At 34.7% G+C, this 20,140-nt stretch overlaps 1 protein-coding gene across 3 annotated transcripts in view; it reads right to left on the bottom strand.

The window, feature by feature from the left end:
- The window catches only part of GPC5 (glypican 5), a 2,038,323-nt gene that overhangs the window by 1,135,271 nt on the left and 882,912 nt on the right, over nt 1-20,140 (bottom strand). The gene's annotated exons all lie outside the window — the stretch shown is intronic.

The raw sequence follows: 20,140 nt of genomic DNA on the forward strand, positions 1-20,140 counted from the left end.
TTATTTCTTTGCAAGGTAAAACTACATATATGATATGTGGCAAAAAATCCAAGTATTTTAATAAAAGCTGTCTTTTTTCAAAACACTTCTTCAAAAGAAAATTTCAGATGAACATTTTCCCTAGTTCGGAAAGATCATTGATGAGCAAGATGATATGTAAGAATTGTGAAGAATAAGCATCTGTTACATATCTATTAATTGGAGAATACAATGAAAGATTCACTGATTTTGAAGATCATGATAGCACACTTAAATTAGCATTTTAGGTTTACCTAGCTGAAATCACAAGGCACCTAAAGAACTACAGATGCAATTGCTTGAGCTCTCAGTAAATGACAATTTAAAGTTGTTGTTTGATGCTAAGAAAGATCCAACTGAAATATGGAAACATAAAATAGAATACCCACATCTTTGACAACACATCTGAAAAATGCTTTCTTCCTATTTAAGTACTTATTGCTGCAAATCTACATTCTCCTAACCCAAATCATTACACCCTTAAGGTCACAAATGACTGATACCTACCTAGAGGATCAACTGAAACTGCAAACTTCCATGCTGTAACCAACAAAAAGCAGACAGAACAAAGTCATTAAAAAATAAGTTAACTTTAAAATTAACAAATAGCTTTCATTTTTTGAAATTAAGTACATAGATTTTTACAGAATAATATACATTTTTAAATATATCTAATTGAAGTTTCTTGAATACGGCCTAATTTGACTATAGCAAAATATTAATGTGACCTTCCAACATGAAGAGGTTACCCATTCCTGGTGTAGACATACCTCACTACTCCAGAATGAAACCTGTCATTGATTTGTAGAACAAGTGTAAATCACCACTCGTTGCACCCCACACAACAGAGGATGAACAACAACAAGAGTGCACCCCACCTCCCCAGCATATCTCTAGCTCTGACAGATAGAGGGGGGCGTTGTCAATGATGGGTTTACTTTTTGTTTTAATTTTTTCTGTTTTTATTTTCTTCCAATTTTCTGTCAGTGATCAGCAGGGGAGGGCAATGGTGTTAGCATCTCTAGATTTCAATAAAGTTTTCTAAAAATAATTATAATAATAAAAGAAAAAAAGGGGCAACTAGGTAGCACAGTGGATAGACCCTGGAGGCAGGAAGACCTGAGCTGAAATCTGACCTCACACACTTGACATTTACTAGTTGTGTGATCCTGGGCAAGTCACTTAATCTCAATTGCTTATATACATGCATACATACATACACACACGTACACATATATGGATATGTTATTCTATAGTGCTATGTTTGCTTTTTTGTGTGTCAGACATGGGGGAAAGATACTTCAGAGGGACAAAGGAACTGTAGGAGGGTAGTCAAGAAATGCTTTTGGATGAGAAACAACTACAATTACAGAATACTTGGACATACTGATGGACTGGATTGGGTTGAACACCTTGTTTCGTTCTATGAGTTCACTGATCAGTCCCTGTATCAGTAAACACCCCAACATACACAGGGGGACCTACTATCACAAGCTCTTAGATCTACATTCATAAAAAGAAAGGCAGCTTTTGAGGGGTTCACAATCACTGTAATCAAGCACATATCTCATTCACCTAGTTCAGGGCAGTCAATACCCTGAACCTCAAAGAAAATACAGAGAAATCAAAAGTCAACGCACATACTTTCAAAATGACCGACCATAATTCAACAGACAGATACAACTATCTGACTCGTTACCAGAGAGGAAAGTATGACATCTGGGTTCTCAAAGCCAACGGGCTCCTTAGTGGCTTCCCAAACTGGCACTCAAACCTTCTTACCAAAACTAAGCCCCAAAGTAAAACGTCACCTACAGAGTATTTATGCACTTTTCAGAGCCAGAGGGCATAACCCTCTGACCCCGTGCCTCCATAAAAAAAAAAAAAAAGTACTTGGGACCCTCCTACAAAACAACTTCCCGTAATCAAACTTCCCACAATGGGCAGGCCCAGCAATGGGTGGGAAAGATCCTCCCCAGTCACATTCAAATAGAGGCATTATACTTCTTGCTTATACTAAAACAAAAACAGCAAAAGATCCTATTTTACTTGCCATTACAGTTCTTCTTTACATTTTTTAAAATGTTTGCTAATCTAATTGAATCTTTCTTTTTTTAACCAACAATTATTGGTGGCCACACCACAAAAAATTATCTGATTTAAAAAACAACATGTATAGGTAGATTTGAAAAGAATCTGCTTAGAAAATGAAATAATTCAGTGTAATTGGAAAACACTGTTAATTTATACTTAAAGTGAACATTGTATAGTGCTTACACAACGTTATTAACAGATGCCTCACTTGTTCTAGATGAAACATAAATTTATTATGTGGAAGAGCCTAACATCTCTTTCATGGCCAGCTCCTTAATGCTTTGCACTTTGAAATTTTGCCACAATTCACAATTGTTGATTAGCCATTTCAATCATGACTCACTCAATAACTCTTTGGCAAAGATACTGGAGTGGTTTCCCATTTCTTTCTCAAGTTCATTTTATAGAAGAAACTGATGCATACGGAATTAAGTGAATTGCCCAGGGTCACACAACTAAGTAAGTATCTGAGGACAGATTTAAACCTTGTAGTCCTGTCGACAGCCCCAGCATTCTATCCACTGGGTCATCTAGTAGCCCATTTTTATTTCTTCCTGCTCTTACAATTAATAGAAAATGCAGATTATCCATATGTACCACAATTCTCAGTACAAGGTTATAATCAATCTCTGAATAAAAAAAAAAAAAATCTCTGAATATCTTCATGATAACCTTGCACTGGAAATATCTACCTGGTCTACTTTAAAAGAAAAAAAAAATCAACAGGTGAAATTTCCAAGAGTAGCCTTAGGTCAATACTTTTTGTTTATAAGTACATTTAATCTCCAGTTCTAACACAGTGAACTTTTTTCTTAATGGGGACATAACTATACTCATATTTTAAACTAAACATTATAAGTAATATTTCTATAAATGTAACTTGGACTGTAGGACATCTGAAAAAACTGTATTTTCTATTAGTTTTAAGATCAGCAGAAAAAAAGGAAGAATTTGACTATAATTTTTGTTCGGAAGTTATCATTTGTACTATATTAATATTTACTTGCTTTTCTTCTATGTAGTCAGTAAAAATCTGACATTTTTTCCACTCTATTTCTTTCCCCACTTTCTCAAAGGCAAACACTACCTTCACATTATTTTATTGCTCTTATTGTTTTCACATAATAAAAGCTCAATAACCATAAAAAATAGACTTTTAGCCCTACAATGGTAGTTAAAAATAAGCCCTTTGTTTCACAGGTAAGGAATTTAACACCTATGGAGGTTAAGAAACTTGACCAAGATCACAACTGTAATAATGACAAAGGTATGTATTGAAACTGAAATTTCCTTTCTCTTGCTATAGTGGTCTTTCTACTACCAAGTTTCCTCATTCGGTGAAGTCTAATGAATGAATGTTTCAGCAAATTGAAATTTAAGACGCTAATTAAATATGGATGATAAATTACAAAGTCTTATGGATATTAGCAAATATGTGTCCTATGCTTTACATGCACAGTTCTGAGACTGGTTTATTCTGCTCTCAATACATGCATAAAAGTGTTTCAGAAATAATCAACTTGTGTTGACTACCTTAGATAATACTGTGACATACAGAGTAGGTAGGAAAGTATGAAGTCAAATAAATAGTAAGAAAAGAAATGAGGAAAGAGAGAGACAGACAGAGAGAGACAGAAAGACAGAGAGAGAGAGAGAGAGAGAGAGAGAGAGAGAGAGAGAGAGAGAGAGAGAGAGAGAGAGAGAGGAAATATATTAAAATTGTCAGGATTGGAGGATTCTATATGTATTTTCATTATCAGAAATGATCTCCCTGGTGTAGACATATATTTTCATACCTTCCTATTGAGAATTTAGTGCCAAGACTTTAATTAGTTCTATTTTAGTGATATATTTTCCTATAAAAGAAGGAAATGATATGGGATTGCTTAAACTAATTTTGCTGTAACTATGTAGTTATTAACTTAAGTTCATTTTCTTTCCTCTCATTCTGGCTTCATATCATAACCATAGTCCCAAAATGAAAAACCATTGCATTGATCCATGGGATCACTCAGTTAAATATGTGTTCTTGTTTGAAAATTGAATTACCCCTGTGGTAGGAAGGTAAATTAAAGCAAATGCTATGAAATCACTTAACTCCAATGCATTTAATTAGATAAGAACAGACCTCATTAGGACCTTCAAATATCACTCATCATTGTTTTAAAAAATAGCAATTCCAACATATTAAATGGATATCATATTGGCATACAATAAAATATACCCATACAAATGCATACACAGTTATCAAAATAGATCCACTCTGATTAATCAGTCTTCAATTAAAGGTAAAGTAAGATTTTCATTTTTAAATTGAGATAAATGCCATTAACTAAATTGTTCTGAAACACTTGAGGAACAGCATAGCTTAATGTTAAATATTTTCCTGTTTAGCCATGTACATCTACGACTTGAACTGGAAAAATGAAGAGAGATTTTTTTTCTCTTAGGTGGGGAAATTTCTTGGGCAAAGCACACTATAAATAAAGCTTCTAGATAGAAATAGCTGTTTATGTTTATGAGAAGCTGTGTTGGTTTCATGATAACATATCATTTCTTTTAGTACATTCATCATGGCATTATCTTCAGGTGTGGAACTATAATGCATATGATCTAGAATTTGACCCTTAATTTTTAAAAATGTCTTATTTTCCTGAAGATAACACCAAAATAATCTCATCCATGTAAGCAAGAAGTAAAGAAGATGGACCTAGTTTCTGTAAGATACATGGTGCATACAGTAAGAGCATGATTTAACTCTTTGTTGATAAAAGAGATAATTTAAACAGAGGAGGGAAAGAGACTGCAGATACTATTTAGGGGAAAATTTTGAGAAACATTTGGGTCTAAATCAGAATAGCAGGATAAGAAATCTATCAGGAATCTCTTTGAAAGTATCATTTTAATAGTAATAAAGAACACATATCTACCCAAGTATTTTTCTTGAAAATTATACATAATCATAATTTCTGCACAATTTTATGCAATGAAACAATGATCTTTCAGATAATCTTGGAGGAGATGATTAAATGGTTTTCTTAGGTTATGATAGAAAAACATAACAATGCCCTCTTTCTGAATTCCTCCCTGTTCTACAGAAAAAACTGGATTTTAATCACCTCTAATATCTGCCCATTTGCTACAATACGATGCATAATTTATCCTGACATTCAAGAATCTCCACAGCAAAATCACATGTACAGGTAAAGGAAGAGGAGAGAGTTTTTATATACAAGAAGAATCAGAGAAGATTTCATACAAAAGATAGCATTTGAAATGTGCTTAAGGAATGGGCAAGACTGTGACAGGTGAAGAGGGAAATGGTGAATAGCCTAGGCACAAAAAACAATTTAAAAAATGTATTAGAAAATAGGGCACATTCAGGAAGCAAGGAATGATCCACTTTGGTCAATCATAGAATATTTGGAAAAATCCACTGAACATAAGAATGATTTAAATACTAGAATTGGTATTTTAAAAAAAAAGGTAGCAAAAATTCACTGAAGAAAATTAATTCCTTAAAAATTAGAATTTTACAATTTGAAAGTGATGAAGGTCTCTCATGAGACTCTGAGAAATGATAAAATTAAATCAAAAGAAAGAAAAAAATAGAAGAAAATTGGAAATATCTAATTAGAAAAACAAAGTACCTGAAAAATAAATCAAGGAGAAATAATGTAGGAATTAATGGACTATTTGAAAGCCATGATCAAAAAGAGTCTAGATCTCACATTTCAAGAAATTATCAAGAAAAACTGCTCTGATATCCTAAAACCAGAGGGTAAAACAGAAACTGAAAGAATACACTGATCATCTCCTGAATGAAACCCTCAAATGAAAGCTCTCAGGAATATTGCAGTCAAATTACAGAGCTTCCAGGTCAAAGAGAAAATGACGCAAGCAACCAGAATGAAATAATCCAAATACTGTGGAACTCCAGTAAGGATTGCACAAGATGTAGCAGCTTCTACAATAAAGGACTGGAAGGCTTGGAATGCTATATTCTGAAAAGCAAAGAACCTATGATTACAGTCAAGAATAACCTATCCAGCAAATATTAGTGTAATTTTTGGGGGAGTGGAAGGATATATAATGAAAAAGAGGACTTTCATATATTGCTAAGGAAAAGATCAGAGCTGAATAAAAAAAAGTCTGAATTTCAAATTTAAGACTCAAGAGAAGCATAAAAGGGCAAACATGAAAGAGAAATCATAAGGAAATCAATAAGAATAAGATGTTTATATTCCTATATAAGTAGATGATAATTGTTACTCCTAAGAAGTTTAGCATTATTAGGTAAATTAGAAGGAATATACATAGACAGCAAGCTTGGGTATAAGTTGACTATGAATTGATGATTAAAAAATTAAAATTAAGGGGTGAGGAAAAATGATGCGTTGGAACTAAGGGGGGAGGGATAGCAAGAATGGGGGAAATTATTCAACATAAAAGAGGCACAAAAGAAGAGATTTTACAATGGAAAGGAACATGAGGTGGGGAGGATGACAGACAATGTTTCAACCTTACTCCTTTCAGAACTGGCTAAAAGAGAGAATGACATTGATTCTCAACTGGGTATAGAAATATAGCTTACCCTATGGAAAAGTGGAATATGAAGGAGAAAAGCAAATGGGGAGGGGGTTGATAGAAGGGAGGGTGAATTAAATTTGGTTGTGGTCAGAACCAAAACAGACTTTTGAGAAGTAATACAGAATTGAGAGAAATAGGTAGTTAGTAATCATAAATGTGAATGGAAAAGGATAAACTCACCAATGAAAAGAAAGAGAATAGCAGAATATAACAGGAACCAGAAGGAAAACACTATATTGTTTACAAATGTTCAAGTGTTCTGTTACCTCTGGAGAAAATTGAATGGAATAAAATAGAGTATATGCAATAATGGAATGGAAAGGTATAAAAAGACGTATTCACAAAAGTTGACTACATATTAAGATATAAAAATCGTACAACCAAATGTGGAAAAGCAGAAATATTAAATTCATCCTTTTCAGATTGCAATGCAACAAAAATTATATTGAATAAAGCACCATCGGACATAGATTAAAAATCAATCATAAACTAAATAATCAAATCTCCCTAAAGAATGAATGGATCACAGAACAAATCACAGAAATAATAAATAATTCCATTAAAAACAACAATGAGTCTATATACTAAAATTTATGTGAAAGCTGTACCTTGGGGAAAACTTAAATTTCTAAACACTTGCATCAATAAAATAGAAAGCAAATCAATAAATTGTAACTTTAAAAGGACAAATTTAAAATACCCCATTTAACAACAAATTGGAAACCCTGAGAAGTAAAGGAAAGATAAATAAAATGGAAAATAAGAAAACCATTGAATTAATAAATAAATCTAGAAGCTGATTTTCATTAAAAAAAACAACAAACAATAAAATAGATGAACCACTGGTTAATTTTATTTTAAAGAAAAGGAAAGTAGAAAATCAAATTACCAATTATCAAAACTGAAAAAAGTGAATTCCGTCCTGTGAAAATGAAATTAAAGTAATTTTAGATGGTATTTTGTCCAATTATATGCCAATAAATCTGGCAATCTAAGTAAAATAGGTGAATATTTAGTTCTGTCTATCTATGCACACACACACGTGTGTGTATGTATATAAATTACCCAGATGAACAGAAAGATAAATAAAATATTTACTCTATCTTAGAAAAAAGAAATTGGACAAGCCATCAATTAACTCCCTAAAAAATGTCCCCAGGAACAGATAGATTCGCTAGTGAATTCTACCACACATTTTAAGAACCATCAATTCCAATACTATGTAAACTATTTGTGAAAACGGGTAAACAAGGAGTCCTACAAAATTCCTTAGACAATAAATCAGGAGCAGCAAAACCAAGAAATGAAAGCAATAGACCAATTTCCTTAATGAATGTTGATACAAATATTAAAAAATAACCTAGCAAGGAATTACAGCAATAAATCACAAATGTTATACACTATGACCAGGTGGGATTTATATTAGAAATTCAGGGCTGGTTCAATGTTAGAAAAACTACCAGCCTAATTGACTGTATCAATAATAAAAACAACCAATATTATCTGATTATTTCAATAGATGTCAAAAAAGTTTTGACACTCATTTGATACTTATTCCTATTAAAAACACTAGAAAGCAATAAGAATAAATGGAGGTTGGGGAGTGAGGAGCCAAGATGGTGGAGTAGAAAGACACACATATGCTATGTCTTAACCCACAGTTCACAAAATATCTGTAAAGAAGAACTCCCAACAAATTCTGGAGCAGCAGAAGTCACAGAACAACAGAGCAGACGAGATTTCTGTTCCAGAGAGACCTGAAAACCTGATGCGAAAGGTCCCTCGCATCCTGGACCAGAGCAGAGCCCAGCCCTGCCTTGGCCATGCAGCACTGAGAGGAGCAGATCCAAGCAGGCTTCAGGGACAGAATCTCCAGCGACCGTGTAGGTCCCCCACCCACAGGTGACAAGGGTCGGTAAGAGGGTCTCTTTGGCTGGTCAAGAGGGGAGTGGGGTGTCCCCATAACTCAGGCCCCCTCAGGAGGCAGCAACAGAGGCGATGGACAGGGGCTCCACAAGCAGGCAGGAGCTCAGATCCATTGTTGAAGGTCTCCATGTAAACCCCCTGAGGGAACTGAGCCCTGTGTGGCTGCCCTGCCCCATCCCCCCACCCCCACCCCAGCACCTGAACTTAATCTCACACTGAATAGCAGCCCCCACCTCCCCCCTACCCAAAGCCCTGAGGCTGGGAAGCAGCATATGAATCTCAGACCCCAAGCACTGGCTGGGCAGATCTGGAGGCATAATAGGTATGGAAAGAAAACTCAGAAGTCAAGTCACTGGCTGGGAAAATGTCCAGAAAAGGGAAAAAAAATAAGACTATAGAAGGTTAATTTCTTGGTGAACAGATAATTCCTCCCTTCCTTTCTGATGAGGAAGAACAATGCTTACCATCAGGGAAAGACACAGAAGTCAAAGCTTCTATATCCCACACATCCAAAATAAATATACCATGGGCTCAGGCCATGGAAGAGCTCAAAAAGGATTTTGAAAATCAAGTAAGAGAGGTGGAGGAAAAACTAGGAAGAGAAATGAGAGAGATGCAAGAAAAGCATGAAAAGCAAGTCAACACCTTGCTAAAGGAGACCCAAAAAAATGCTGAAGAAAATAACACCTTGAAAAATAGGCTAACTCAATTGGCAAAAGAGGTTCAAAAAGCCAATGAGGAGAAGAATGCTTTAAAAAGCTGAATTAACCAAAGGAAAAAGGAGGTTCAAAAGCTCACTTAAGAAAATAGTTCTTTCAAAATTAGAATGGAACAGATGGAGGCTAATGACTTTATGAGAAACCAAGAAATCACAAAACAAAACCAAAAGAATGAAAAAATGGAAGACAGTGTGAAATATCTCATTGGAAAAACAACTGACCTGGAAAATAGGTCCAGGAGAGACAATTTAAAAATTATGGGACCACCTGAAAGCCATGATCAAAAAAAGAGCCTAGACATCATCTTTCAGGAAATTATCAAGGAAAACTGCCTTGAGATTCTAGAACCAGAGGGCAAAATAAGTATTCAAGGAATCCACAGATCCCCTCCTAAAAGAGATCCAGAAAGAGAAACTCCTAAGAACACTGTGGCCAAATTCCAGAGTTCCCTGGTCAAGGAGAAAATATTGCAAGCAGCTAGAAAGAAACAATTCAAGTTCTGTGGAAATACAATCAGGATAACACAAGATCTAGCAGCTTCTGCATTAAGGGATAGAAGGGCATGGAATATGATATTCCAGAAGTCAAAGGAACTAGGACTAAAACCAAGAATCACCTACCCAGCAAAACTGAATATAATTCTTCAGGGGAAAATTTGGTCTTTTAATGAAATAGAGGACTTTCAAGCATTCTTGATGAAAAGACCAGAGCTGAAAAGAAAATTTGGCTTTCAAACACAAGAATGAAGAGAAGCATGCAAAGGTAAACAGCAAAGAGAAGTCATAAGGGACTTACTAAAGTTGAAGTGTTTACATTCCTACATGGAAAGAAAATATTTGTAACTCTTGAAACTTTCAGTATCTGGGTAGTGGGTGGGATTACACACACACACACACACACACACACACACACACACACACACACACACGCAGACACACAGAGACAGAGAGAACAGAGTGAATTGAATAGGATGGGATCATATCTTTAAAAAATGAAATTAAGCTGTGAGAGAAATATATTGGGAGGAGAAAGAGAGAAATGGAATGGGGCAAATTATCTCTCATAAAAGAGGCAAGCAAAAGACTTTTTAGTGGAGGGAAAAAGAAGGGAGGTGAGAGAAAAACATGAAGTTTACTCTCATCACATTCCACTAAAGGAAGGAATAAAATGCACACTCATTTTGGTATGAAAACCATTCTTACAATCCCTGAAAGTGGGGAATAAGGGGATAAGCAGGGTGGGGGGGGGGATGATGGAAGGAAGGGCAATGGGAGGAGGGAGCAATTTGAAGTCAACACTCTTGGGGAGGGACAAGATCCAAAGAGAGAATAGAAGCAATGGGGGGCAGGATAGGATGGAGGGAAATATAGTTAGTCTTACACAACATGACTATTATGGAAGTCATTTGCAAAACTACACAGATATGGCCTATATTGAATTGCTTGCCTTCCAAAGGGAATGGGTGGGGAGGGAGGGATGAAGAGAAGTTGGAACTCAAAGTTTTAGGAACAACTGTGGAGTACTGTTCTAGCTACTAGGAAATAAGAAATACAGGTAATGGGGTATAGAAAGTTATCTGGCCCTACAGGACAAAAGAGAAGATGGGGACAAGGGAAGGGAGGGATGATAGAAGAGAGGGCAGATTGGTGATAGGGGCAATTAGAATGCTTGGTGTTTTGGGGTGGGGGAGGGGACAAATGAGGAGAAAATGTGGAAGCCAAAATTTTGTGAAAATGAATGTTAAAAGTTAAATAAATTAATTTTTAAAAAAAGAATAAATGGAGCTTTCCTTAAAATGGCAAATAGTATTTATCTAAAACCATCATTGAACATATCTCTTATGGTCATAAGCTAGAAACCTTTCCAATAAGATTAGGGATTTGCCTGGATACCTTGATCACCACTATTATTCAGTATTGTTCTAGCAATGATAGCTATGACAATAAGACGAAAAAAATGAAGGAACTAAATTAAGCAATGAAAAAATATTACTTTTGCAGATAAAATGATGATATACTTAGAGAATCTTAGAGAATTAAAAAAAAACTAGTTGAAATAACTTTAGCAAAGTTATATAATATAAAACTAACCAAAATAAATCATCAATATTTGTATATATTACCAATAAAGCCCAGCAGCAAGAGATAAAGAAATCCCATTTAAAATAGCTTTAGCAATATATAATACTTGGGAATCTACTTGCCAAGGCAAGTCCAATAATTATATAAGAACAATTATAAAACAAGCAAACAAAAGTAATTAAAAATCAAAAAAACCTTTTCACCAAAATAAAATCAGATAGAAATAATTGTAGAAATGTTAATTGTTTGTTGCTAGCCCAAGCAAATATCATAAAAATGGCAATTCTGCCTAAATTAATTTATTCAGTGCTATATCAATCAAATGAATAACATCTGGGAGACCAAAAGGTCAAGAATATTAAGAGAATCAACAAAAATAATGACAGAAGGTGACTTACCAATATCATATTTCAAACTATATTACAAAGTAGTAGTCATCAAAAAAAGTATTTAGTACTGCATAATAAATAGAGTCATGAATCCTTGGAATAGATGAGTTATACAATACAGAATAGTAAATAACCATTATAATTTAGTGTTTGATAAACCTAAATATCCAAGTTTTGTGGGGCAAAAAAATCAATATTTAATAAAAATTTCCAGGGATACTTGAAAGTAATTTGACATATATAACAACATTTTACACCATATACCAAGGTAAGGTCAAAATGAGTGCATGATTTAGATATAGGGATTGATATCATAAGCAAATCAGGGAAGCATAAAATACTTTGCCTATACATTCATGAATAACGAAAGAATTTATGACCAAAGAAGAGATAAAGAGCATTACAGGATACAAAATGGAAATTTTGAATACATACAATTTTAAAGGCTTTGCACAAACATAACTAATGCATGCAAGATTAGAAGGAAAGCAAGAAACTATTAATCATTTTTTACAGAAATTTCTTTAATAAAGTCCGTATTTTTCTTTTTTTCTCCACTTAATAGTATTTTATTTTTTCCAGTTACATGTAAAGATAGTTTTCAACATTCATTTTATAAGATTTTAAGTTCCAAAGTTTTCTCCCTCCTTCTTTCTCCTCCCTCCTCCCCAAGATAATAAACAATCTGATCTAGATTATCTATGTATAATTCCCTTGTGTTTATTTTGGATCAATGTGTTGCTGAGAAGAGTGACGTCTATCACAGTGGATACTGCAGAGTATTTCTGTTCCTTCTCCCAGTTCTGCTCATTTCACTCAGCATCAGTTCTGTGAGTCTTTCCAGGTTTTTCTGAAATCTGCCTGGTCATTTCATTTTTCTAATATATGCTAAACAGTGTCAAATTTATAAAAATACAAGTCATTCCCTAATAGGTAAATGATCAAAGGTTATGAGCAGGTAAGAAATCACTCTCAATAATATATTTATTCACTCCACATGACTTAGCCTCCAAATTTGTAAAGGAAATCCAAGCTACAAGAAGACATAGATAGTAACACAATAGTGATGAGAGCCCTCTATCAGTTTTAGATAAGTCTAACAGAAAGATGATCATAAAGGAAAATATGTAACTGAAAAAATTGCTAGGGAAATTTAGAGGTTAAAGAGTTTTGGCATCTTCTGAATGGTAATGTAAAAGAATATACATAATTCCTAGTATCACAAAAAACTTTTACAGAAATTGATCATATACAAGGACATAGAAGTATTAAAAACAAATACAAAGAGGCAGAAATAGCTAATCTATCCATTATAGACTATGACATAATAAAAATAGTCATTGGTTCAGGAACCACAAACAAAAAATACAAACCAAAATGAAGACTTGAAAATGAAATCCTAAATAATTAGTGAATCAAAGAACAAATCCTAAAAATAATCAATAGCAATGTGAAATAAAATGATTATGATGAAAAAACATACCAAAATTTCTGAGATCCAACTAAAGCAGCCCGTGGGAGAAAAATATCTTTAGAAATATATGTTAAACAAAATAGAAAAATACAAAATAAGTTAACTGGATATGTATGTTCAAAAAAACATAGAAACCCAACAAATAAACAAATATAAATAATCACAAAAGAAGAGATGTTAAAATTTAGAGGTAAAATAGACATATTAGAAATAAAAATTCCATAGAAATGGTAAATAAAACTAAAAGCTAGCTTTTTGAAAATACTAATAAAATTGATAAACCCTTATCTAATCTAAATTTTTTAAAAGGAGATCAAAAAAATGAATCAGTGAAATAGAAAATGAACAAGGAAAAACCACAGAAACACCAGAAGAAATAAAGAATAATAATCAGGACATTATATACAGTTATATGCTGACAAAACTAAAACCACAAAAAAAAAATAAAGGGATACCTTCAAAAATATATAGTACCCAAACTATCAGAAGACCAGTTAAAGATCTTAAATAACCCAATATCAAGCTAGGAAATAAATTTAGTTATAAAGGAATTACCAAAGAAAAAGGAATCACTGATCCTGATGTATTCATAGGACAATTCTATCAAACTTAAAAAAAAAAAAAACCAAAACAGTATCTATACTCACAGATTATCTTCAAAAATTGAGAAATGTCCCAAATTAATCCTTTTATGATATATGTCCGTTGTACTTTTCATGATTCTCTTGATTCTTGTATTATAAAGTCAATTTTTCTATACAGATCTGGTCTTTTCCTCAATATAAATGATTCAAAGTCCTCTGTGTCATTGAATGACCATTTATTCCCTTGAAGTATTATACTCAGTTTTGCTGGGTATGTGATTCTTGATTTTAATCTTAGTTCCTTTGACTTCTGGAATATTTTATTCCAAGCCCTTCAATCCCTTAATGTTGAATCTGCCAGATCCTGTGTTATCCTGATTGTTTCCACAATACTCAAATTGTTTCTTTCTAGCTGCTTGCAGTATCTTCTCCTTGATCTGGGAACTCTGAAATTTGGTCACAATATTCTTAGGAGTTTCTCTTTTCGGGTCTCTTTCAAGAGGTGATCAGTGGATTCTTTTGATATTTATTTTGTCCTCTGGTTTTAGAATATCAGGGCAGTTTTCCTTAATGATTTCATGGAAGAGAATGTCTAGGCTTTTTTTTTTTTTTTTTTTTGATCATGGCTTTCAAGTAGTCCCATAATTTTTAAATTCTTTCTCCTGGATCTATTTTCCAGGTCAGTTGTTTTTCCAATGAGAAGTTTCACATTATCTTCTATTTTTTTTCAAGCTTTTGGTTTTGTTTTCTAACTGCTTGGTTTATCTCATAGTCATTCATTTCCCTGAACTCAGTTCTCTCTTTCAGAGAACTATTTTGTTCAGTGAGCTTTTGAACCTTGTCCTCTATTTGGCTAATTCTGCTTTTTAATGCCTCCTCCTCCTTGTTGGCTTTTTAGACCTCTTTTTCCAATTTAGTTAGACTCTTTCTAAAGCTGTTATTTTCCTCAGCATTTTTTTGGTTCTCCTTTAGTAAGCTGCTAACTTGTTTTTTAAGGTCTTCTATTGCCTGAGCCTAGTTTAAGTTCCCTTTGGAGGTAAAGGCCTTGACTTCCTCTGACAGTATGCCTTGTTCTTCCTCATCTGAAAGGGTTGGGGGAGACACCTGTTCCCCAAGAAAGTAACCTTCTTTGGTCTTACCTTTTTTTCCCTTTTTGGGGCATTTTCCCAACGAGTTACTTGACTTCTGAGTTTCCTCTCCACAACCATCTGGCCTCCAGTTCTGCCCAGCCAGCATTGGGGGCTGAAATTCAGATGCTCCAAAGCCTCAGGGGCTTCAGGTGGAGGCAGGGCCACTATTCAGTGTGAGATTAAGATCAACTGGTCAGGTGGGGACAGGGCCACCACACAGGGCTCAGTTTCCTCAGGGGGTTTACACTGAGACCTTCAACAATGGATGTGGGCTACTGCCTGCTTTGGGAGCCTTGTCCACTGCTGCCTCTACTGCTGCCACCTGAGGAGGCCTGAGTTCGGGGGACACCCTGCTCCCTTCTTGGCCACCAAAAAGACCCTCTCACTGACCTTTGGTGCCTATGGGTTGAGGGATCTGTGCTGCCACTGGAGATTCTGTCCCTGAAGGCTGCATGTATCTACTCCTTTCAGTGCTGCATGGCCAAAACTGGGCTGGGCTGTGCTCCTCATCCAATGTGACAGACCTTTCCTGTCAGTCTTTCAGGTCACTCTGGGATAGAAATCTACTTCACTCTGTTGTTCTGTGGCTTCTGCTGCTCTAGAAGTTGTTGAGAGTTCTTCTTTACAGGTATTTTATGGGCTGAGCAGTAAGAGCTTGTGTTTGTGCGTCTTTCTACTCCAGAGCCCATATGAAGAAATCAAAGCTATCTCTACTCATATGAAAAAAGGCACTCAATCAGTATTGATCAGGGAAATGCAAATTAAAACAACTGTGAGTTACCACTGCATACCTATCAGACTGGCTAATATGACAAAACAGGAAAATTATAAATGCTGGAGAAGATGTGGGATAATTGGAACACTAACGAACTATTTGTTGTGAACTGATCCAACCATTCTGGAGAGCAATTTGGAACTATGCCCAAAGAGCTATAAAACTCAGCATACTTTCTAAAACGTCAGTACTACTATCTGATCTGTAAGGAGAAGTGAGCAAATAAAAGGGGAAAGGACATATATGTACAAAAATATTTGAAGTGGCTCTTTTTGTGGTGGCCAAGTATTGAAAATTGAGGAAAAGCCCATCAGTTGGGGAAAGGGTGAAAGAGTTGGGGTATATAATTGTGATGAAAAGCTGTTGTGCCCTAAGAAATGAAAAGAAGGACATCTTGAGAAAAACCTGAGAAGACTTATGTGAACTATTGCAAAATGTAATTATCAGAACCAGGGTAACATTTTACACAATTACAGCAATACTATGATTGAGTATGAATGTTTTAGCTCTTCTCAGCAACAGAATGAACCAAGATTATTCCAGAGGATTTATGATAAAAATGATATATCCACCTCCAGCTTGAATGTAGACTTAAGCATATTTTTTCTACCTTTTTATTCTTGATTTTTGGTCTGTATCTTCTTTTACAACATGACTAATATGTAAATACTTTGCATGACTCTGTACATATAATCTGTATAAAATCGCTTGACTTCATAAAGATGGGGGAGAAATGGGAGAAAAAGAGAGAACAGGTAACTCTAAATTTAAAAAAAATGTCAAAAATTTTTATTTACCTGTGATTGAGAAAAAACACAATAGAAATTAGACAAGTGAAAAATATAAAATAGAGTATACAGAGAGCAGTAATATAAAATAAAAACAGAAAAGTTAAATGATTCAATTTGTAGAGAGTTTTGCATACCTTTCAAAAATGGGTTATAATGAAAAGAGATTACTGGCAGAAAGACAGTGGAGTGCTGGAGCTAACATTTCTGCCTTGGAAATTGGTAAACTCTATAACTTAGACATTCAGTTATCTTATTGTTGTTGGTTGGTTGGCTAGGAATAAAAAAGTGATGAGAAAAATGTAAATAATGTAGAATAAGTTGAATAGTATGCTGTGTGACTCCAGGCAAGTTATCTGTAAAAAGAACTGCAGAAGGAAAGGATAAACCACTCAAGTATCTTTGCCAAGACAATCCTAAATGGAGTCACAGAGAATTGGACATGACTAATTGACTAAAAGACAACAATTATTATACATACTTTTTAAAAAAATATAGATAGTTGTTAAATATTTACAAGCATACCACTGCAGGGAGATCTTTTAAAAGGTCATTTTAGTAGTCTAGGCAGGTGCTAAGCAATAGGGGAGTGACAGTGGGAGGGAAGAGGAGGGGATGGATGTGGAAAACAACACAGATATAGAAATAACAGGACTTGGTCACTAGTTTCATGTCAGAAATGTGCAAAAGGGAGAGTTGAGTCAACACCAAAGTATTAGACATGAAAGGTTTGATGACTGCCAGTAAGATTGGAAAGGGAGATGCAGCTTAGGGAGGTTTGGACACTCTGAGTTCACAGTCTTGTTGGAATACAAGTCATGGCACAGAAATGCAGCAGACAGGCATATCTGACCTTTCCAACTCATAGGTACCCATGCTCAGTTTTTCTTTTCTTATCTACAGTCTCTCAAAAGGAATGAGAGAGTGGATATGTGCTACCAAATATTTGCTTGACCTTTTATAGTTCCATTTTGTAAACAGAGAGCCTGATGAAAGGCAATTTTTGTGACCATCTTTGAGAAGAGGAAACAGATTTTAAACTTAGGTGGGTTTAGGTGGGAATCCAGAACTTGTGGGCTAAGCAGATTATTACAAAAGCAGTTCCATGAAATACTTGCCTTGGTGCATAGGATTGTAAGGTTTGGGTCAGTTATAAACATCCCTGAATACCCTGGAGTCATGCCCATCAAGCAACAACTGAGGTGCCCAAGAGAAGAAGAGCTAATGGCAGATAAGAGATAGAAAGCATTTCCCACGTGGTACATGACACAACTAAACCTTAGGAATTTTCCTGTTCAGTGCCTATATAGCTATATATAGATAGCCCTATCTATATCTATCCATCTATATCTATCTATCTATCTATCTATCTATCTATCTATCTATCTATCATCTATCTATCCATCCATCCACCCATCCATCCATCCATCCATCCATCCATCTATCACACCTAGAGAAGTGAAATGACTTGTTTAAATCTATGCAGGGAGTAAAAGGCAGAGTCAGGATTTAGAGTTAGGTTTTCAATGGCATCAAAATATCCCAACCTTTTCCTTGGGAATTGTTGTCAAATCATTCTCAAGCCTCTGCCTCTAAATCCCAGTGATCTTTTTTATTATACTTCCTCTCAAAATAACCCCATAGAGAACTAATTAGTCTCAAAGGCAACACAGTTATTCAGTTCAACCTTATTTCAAGCAAATATCACAGGGTGGCATCAGAGTAGAAAACAGAAGGAAACATTTTGGCTTATACTGAGATGGCTTCAATTTTTTCCTACTAAGAAATATTCAGAGGGGGTGAAAAATATTCTAAAACATCATTTAAAAATATTATTTGATTCTTGCTTTGAGTGCACGTGGGATTTCTGGTAAGTATAAAGAACTAGAAAAGGGGGAAATATGTGTCATAATTGCTTAATGATGTTTTCATAAGCCAGTAAAACAAGTGGAAAGTTATATAGTCTCATGTAATCTGGCTTCCATCTTTTCCACTTTATTGAAACTCCTTTCTTAAAAGTCAGTAAGAGCCTCCAGATCACCAAATCTAATGGATAATCTATCCCTGAGTCATTCTTCTTGATCCCCACCTGACAGTAGAATTTCCTGGTTTTCCCACCTTATTAATACATTCTTCTCAATCTCCCTTTTGTTTTGCTCTGTAAATGAAAAATTCCCATAGATTTCTTTCTTTCCTTAGTCCTTTTCTATTTTCTATACTCTCTTTCATGGGCTCACACATTTCCAATTTCAACAATCATCTCCCCAAAGCTGCTTTTAAAATTTACTTCTCCAACCTACCCTTTCCTTCAAGTTCTAGATCCTCATTTCCAACTGTCTGTTTCATATCTATACCTGATTACACACCTGCTCCCCATTCCAGTATCTCAAAGAGAATGTTCCTATAATCATGTTTAGTAATTCTTTCCTATACCTGCTCTTATCCATGACAAATCCAGTGGTCTCTCATTCTATCATGCTGCCTCTCAGGATACTCTAATTTATTTTGTCATTATTTGAGTGTAGATAGTTGGTACAGTGGATAAAGCACTGGGACTAAAGTTAGGAAGATCTGAGTTCAAATCTAGCCTCAGACACTTATTAGCCATGTGACCTTGGGAAAAGCACTTAACTCTTTTTACCTCAGCTTCCTCATCTGCAAAATAAGTGTAATTATAGTGAAGGGATGCCCATCAGTTAGGAACAGAGTGAACAAGCTGTGGAATATAAATGTAATGGAATACCATGAACAGACAGATTTCAGAAAAACCTAGAAAGACTCATGCAAACTGATGCAAAATGAAATAGTCAGAACCAGGAAAACATTGTGTGTTAATCAACTACGAACCACTCATCTCTCCTCAGTAAGTACAAAGGACTCATGAAGGAAAGTACTATCCACATCTAGATAAAGAACTGATGGACTCTGAATGAAGAGTCTGTATTTTTTCACTTATTTTATTTTTTCATGTTTTTCCCCTTTTGATCTGTTTCTTCCTTCACAACTGTGACTAATATGGAAATAAGTTTTACATGATAGCACATGTATATTCTTTATCAAATAATCTAACATCTTTGGAAGAGGGGAAAGGAGACAGGGAGTGAGAAAAAGTTCTAACGCAAAATCTTGTAAAAAGGAATGCTAAAAATCAACTTGATATGAAATTGGGAAAAAATACTACTTAAAAAATAAGCATAATTATAACATCTACTATAGCATCCAAGCCATCTATAGCATCTGTAGCAGGGTAATGCTTGAATGAAATAATATATGTAAAGTACATAGCACAATCTGGCACATTGGATACATTATGTAAATGTAAACTGTTATTATTAGCCATTATTATCATCAGGTCAAATATTTAGAGTTGGAAGAGATCTCTTAGAGGGCAGCTAGCACAATTCATGTTTTAGTTGAAGTGTAGCTTGCAAAATCTCAAGTATAATCTTGCTGGCATGTAAAGTGAACACAATTTGTTGGTAATTATAATTGATATGTGAACTGTTTCCAATACAGTAGCCTCTGCTGAGTTTTGCAAATTTGTTGGTATATTAAATGCAACATTTTAGAAG

The sequence above is a fragment of the Notamacropus eugenii genome, chromosome 6 (genome assembly GCF_028372415.1).
Source record: "Notamacropus eugenii isolate mMacEug1 chromosome 6, mMacEug1.pri_v2, whole genome shotgun sequence".
Taxonomy (NCBI): Eukaryota; Metazoa; Chordata; class Mammalia; order Diprotodontia; family Macropodidae; genus Notamacropus; species Notamacropus eugenii.